Raw genomic sequence first — 6,000 nt, forward strand, 5'->3', positions numbered from 1 at the left:
CAGAGGCACTGTGTGCCCAGCATGTTCTGTGACTTCTAAGAAGTCAGGCTCTATTTCTCTACCTTCTCTGTAGAATAGGGAAGATCTCTAGAAAGTCTGAGAGCTTGGGCTTCTTTCTAGACCAGTTAGCCTTTTCTAGCTACTTTCACTTTAAGGTGATTTGACAGACACTGTGCAGCATTCCAAAGCTGAAGCAGTGAGCTGGGCACCCTCTGTGTCTGCAGTGTTTGCTTTTCCCTTCCTACCTTCATTTCTGTACTCATGGGTCTCTCTCAGGTCTTCTCTACCTCCTCCTTCTTCATTGTTACCTGTTAATCTCTATGTATTGCTTTCTTCCCTTGCCATTCTTTAATGCTAGATCTTTCTTTCCTCCTTTGAATGTAGGGGGCAGGGAGTGATGTGTTTGTGTCCAGCAGCACTCCTTCCAAGTGGTGGTCATTGCATCATAAGGACAGAGACATGCATAAAGCTTTTGTCTTGGCCCTAGAGAAGTGGACAGCTGCCTCAAGGGGTCTGAGTTTGGAGCAAGAGCTTGGTAGCAATTTAGAAAGCAAGAATTTTCCTTTACAGCTCTGGAAAGCTTTAGAGGCGGTAATTTATAATCCATCAGGGAATTAACAAGAAAATAGGCAGGTTCTAGGATATTGCTATAATGTGTTTACAGATAAGAAGCAAGTTTTAAAAGGTGGACCTGGAGTATGGAGTTGCTGACTGATTTCACCTACTAAATAGTATATGAATGAATGTCATTCAACATCTATTCATATTGATTGACAAAACAGCAAGAGAAGGCAAGAGAAGAAACCCTAGTAATAAGTCTCTGTTCCCAGTTTCTACCATGGCAATTCCTCATGGCCATGACTGTTCCCTCTTGTCCTCCAACAAGGTTACTGGCAGCCTGCGGGGAGGGTAGATCCTTCGTCTGTTCATTTATTGCCACACATTTGAGTATTTACTCTGTGTCACACACATATTTAGAAGAAAAGACTCAGCTTTGACTATGAAGGATTTTATGGATAGAAAAGATGGAGCATTCCCAGTTAATAAAAATAAGATAATGAAATTTTGAGAGATTGTGATGGTTAATCTTCACTGTTAACCTGACTGGATTTGGAATACCTAGTAGACACACCTCTGGGTTTGTCTTTTCAGGAGTTTCCACAGAGGTTTAAATGAGGGAACACCTACCCTGAATATGGGTAGAACATGGAATAGGGTCCCAGACTGAACAAAAAGGGAAAAATGAACAGGACAACTGAGCACCAACATTTCCATTTCTTTCTTTCTGCTGTTTGACTGTGGACACAAGGTGACCAGGCATGTTCCTATGTCTGTGCTGTTTGACTGTGGACACAAGGTGATCAGGTATGTTCCTATGTCTCTGCTGACTGTGGACACAAGCTGATCAGGTATGTTCCTATGTCTGTACTGTGGTGGACAGTGGACACAAGGTGATCAGGCATGATCCTATGTCTGTGCTGTGGTGGACTGTGGACACAAGGTGTTCAGGCATGTTCCTATATCTGTGCTGTTTGACTGTGGACACAAGGTGTTCAGGCATGTTCCTATTTCTGTGCTGTTTGACTGTGGACACAAGGTAACCAGGTATGTTCCTATGTCTCTGCTCTTTGACTGTGGACACAAGGTGACCAGGCATGTTCCTATGTCTCTGCTGTTTGACTGTGGACACAAGGTGACCAGGTATATTCCTATGTCTGTGCTGTTTGACTGTGGACACAAGGTGACCAGGCATGTTCCTATGTCTCTGCTGTGGAGGACTGTGAACACTGGGTGATCAGGTATGTTCCTATGTCTCTGCTCTTTGACTGTGGACACAAGGTGACCAGATATATGCCTATGTTTCTGCTGTTTGACTGTGACCACAGGTTAACAGGCATGTTCCTATGTCTGTGCTATTGTGGACTGTGGACACAACGTGACCAGGCATGTCCCTGCGTCTCTGCTGTTTGACTGTGGACACAGGGTAAACAGGCATGTTCCTATGTCTGTGCTATTGTGGACTGTGGACACAACGTGACCAGGCATGTCCCTGCGTCTCTGCTGTTTGACTGTGGACACAGGGTAAACAGGCATGTTCCTATGTCTGTGCTATTGTGGACTGTGGACACAACGTGACCAGGCATGTCCCTGCGTCTCTGCTGTTTGACTGTGGACACAGGGTAAACAGGCATGTTCCTATGTCTGTGCTATTGTGGACTGTGGACACAACGTGACCAGGCATGTCCCTGCGTCTCTGCTGTTTGACTGTGGACACAGGGTAAACAGGCATGTTCCTATGTCTGTGCTATTGTGGACTGTGGACACAACGTGACCAGGCATGTCCCTGCGTCTCTGCTGTTTGACTGTGGACACAGGGTAAACAGGCATGTTCCTATGTCTGTGCTATTGTGGACTGTGGACACAACGTGACCAGGCATGTCCCTGCGTCTCTGCTGTTTGACTGTGGACACAGGGTAAACAGGCATGTTCCTATGTCTGTGCTATTGTGGACTGTGGACACAACGTGACCAGGCATGTTCCTGCGTCTCTGCTGTTTGACTGTGGACACAAGGTGACCAGGCATGTACCTATGTCTCTGCTGTTTGACTGTGGACACAAGGTGACCAGGCATGTTCCTATGTCTCTGCTGTTTGACTGTGGACACAAGGTGACCAGATATATTCCTATGTTTCTGCTGTTTGACTGTGGACACAGGGTAAACAGGCATGTTCCTATGTCTGTGCTGTTTGACTGTGGACACAGGTAACCAGGCATGGTCCTATGTCTCTGCTGTTCGACTGTGGACACAAGGTGACCAGGTATGTTCCTATGTCTGTGCTGTGGTGGACTCTGGACACAAGGTGACCAGGCATGTTCCTATGTCTCTGCTGTTTGACTGTGGACAAAAGGTGACCAGGCATGTTCCTATGTCTCTGGTGTTTGACTGTGGATACAAGGTGACCAGGTATGTTCCTATGTCTCTGCTGTTTGACTGTGGACACAAGGTGACCAGGAATTTACCTATGTCTCTGATGTTTGACTGTTGACACAATGTGACCAGGTATGTTCCTATGTCTGTGCTGTGGTGGACTGTGGACACAAGGTGGTCAGGCATGTTCCTATGTCTCTGCTGTTTGACTGTGGACACAAGGTGATCAGGCATGTTCCTCTGTCTGTGCTGTTTGACTGTGGACACACCGTGACCAGGTATGTTCCTATGTCTCTGCTGTTTGACTGTGGACACAGGGTGACCAGGCATGTTCCTATGTCTCTGCTGTTTGACTGTGGACACTGGGTGATCAGGTATGTTCCTATATCTCTGCTGTTTGACTGTGGACACAAGGTGATCAGGTACGTTCCTATGTCTCTGCTGTTTGACTGTGGCCACAAGTTAACCAGGTATGTTTCTGTGTCTGTGTTGTTTGACTGTGGACACAAGGTGATCAGGTATGTTCCTATATCTCTGCTGTTTGACTGTGGACACAAGGTGACCAGGCATGTTCCTATGTCTGTGCTGCGGTGGACTTTGGACGTAAGGTGACCAGGTATGTTCCTATGTCTCTGCTCTTTGACTGTGGACACAAGGTGACCAGGCATGTTCCTATGTCTCTGCTGTTTGACTGTGGACACAAGGTGACCAGGCATGTTCCTATGTCTCTGCTGTTTGACTGTGGACACAAGGTGACCAGGAATTTACCTATGTCTCTGATGTTTGACTGTTGACACAAGGTCAGCAGGTATGTTCCTATGTCTCTTTTGTTTGACTGTGGACAGAAGGTGAACAGGCATGTTCCTATGTCTCTGCTGTTTGACTGTGGACACAAGGTGACCAGGCGTGTTCCTATGTCTGTTCTGTGGTGGACTGTGGACAAAAGGTTAGCTGGTATGTTCCTATGTCTCTTTTGTTTGACTGTGGATAGAGGGTGAACAGGCATGTTCCTATGTCTCTGGTGTTTGACTGTGGACACAAGGTGACCAGGCATGGTCTTATCTCTGTGCTGTGGTGGACTGTGGACACAAGGTGATCAGGCATGTTCCTATGTCTCTGCTGTTTGACTGTGGACACAAGGTGACCAGGCATGTTCCTATGTCTGTGCTGTGGTAGACTGTGGACACAATGTGATCAGGCATGTTCCTGCGTCTCTGCTGTTTGATTGTGGACACAAGGCAACCAGGCATGTTCCTATGTCTCTGCTGTTTGACTGTGGACACAAGGTGACCAGGCATGTTCCTATGTCTGTGCTGTGGAGGGCTGTGGACACTGGGTGATCAGGTATGTTCCTATGTCTGTGCTGTGGTGGACTGTGGACAAAAGGTGACCAGGCATGTTCCTATGTCTCTGCTGTTTGACTGTGGACACAAGGTGATCAGTCATGTTCCTATGTCTCTGCTGTTTGACTGTGGACAGAAGGTGACCAGGCATGTTCCTATGTCTGTTCTGTGGTGGACTGTGGACACAAGTTGATCAGGCATGTTCCTATGGTTCTAGTATTTGACTGTGGCCACAAGGTTACCAGGGATGTTCCTAAGTCTCTCCTGTTTGACTGTGGACACAAGGTGAGCAGGCATGTTAGTATGTCTCTTGTTTGACTGTGGACAGAAGGTGAACAGGCATGTTCCTATGTCTCTGCTCTTTGACTGTGGACACAAGGTGACCAGGCATGTTCCTATGTCTGTTCTGTGGTGGACTGTGGACACAAGGTTAGCTGGTATGTTCCTATGTCTCTTTTGTTTGACTGTGGATAGAGGGTGAACAGGCATGTTCCTATGTCTCTGCTGTTTGACTGTGGACACAAGGTAATCAGGTATGTTCCTATGTCTCTGCTGCTTGAGTGTAGACACAAGTTGACCAGGTATGTTCCTATGTCTCTGCTGTTTAACTGTGGACACAAGGTGACCAGGCATGTTCCTATGTCTCTGCTGTTTGACTGCGGACACAAAGTGACCAGGCATGTTCCTATGTCTGTGCTATGGTGGACTGCACCCTCAAAATATGAACTAAATAAACTCTTATTTCCTTAAGTTTCCTTTTAAAAAATTAATTTTTATTTTGTGTATGAGTGATTTGCCTGCGTGTATGCAAGTATGCCTATGTTGTGCAATGCTCATGGGGACCAGAAGAGGGCTTCAGACCCCTGGAATTAGAGTTATGGACAGTTGTTAGCTGCCAAATGGGTGCTGGGAACCAAACCCAGGTGCTCTTTCTAAGTGCATCTACAATAATATGCTCTTACAAAGGCCTGAAAACCGAAGGCCCAGTCAACTGTGGACTTGACATCTCCAAACTGTTGACTAAAGTTAAACCTTTCTTCGTTTTAAGTTGTTTTTCTCTGGTATTTGTTACACCAATGGAAAATTCCCTAAGACTGACCTAGTATTTTACTCTGTCTTAAAGTATTTCTGAATAACACGGACAGAGAATATTTCAGAATTCCATTGACTTCCCTCTCAACCAATGAGGATTAAATATCAACATCAAAAATGGCACAAAAGTGAAGAGATCGCTCAATGGTTAGGAGCACTGACTTGCTCTTCCAAAGGACCTGAGTTCCGATCCTAGCACCCACATGTTGGCCAACAATGATCTGTAGCTTCAGTTCCAAATGATTGATGCCCTCTTCTGACCTCTGTGGTCATTGCATGCATGGGTGCACTAATTACATGCAGGCAGAACACTCATACACACAAAATAAAATGAAATAATTTTGTTAAATGGCACATATTCAAAATTCTCTGAGAAATCCAGAGTGAATTTGCAATGAATAAATTAATCTAGTCTCAACCGTTTCTTCCCTTGCCCAACATCATTTTTCTTTTTCTTTGAGACAAAGAGATCATATAGACCTGAGAATGAGTTTCTTTTTTTATTGAATTTTTGCAATTTTCATACAATATATTTTGATCATATTTAGACTCCCTCCCCTATTTGAACCCTTCTTATATACACCTGCTGGTTTTCATGCACTCAATCATATATTAAGGCCTACTGAGTAAAGTTTT

Source organism: Nannospalax galili, unplaced genomic scaffold (genome assembly GCF_000622305.1).
Source record: "Nannospalax galili isolate Female #2095 unplaced genomic scaffold, S.galili_v1.0 scaffold1082, whole genome shotgun sequence".
NCBI lineage: Eukaryota > Metazoa > Chordata > Mammalia > Rodentia > Spalacidae > Nannospalax > Nannospalax galili.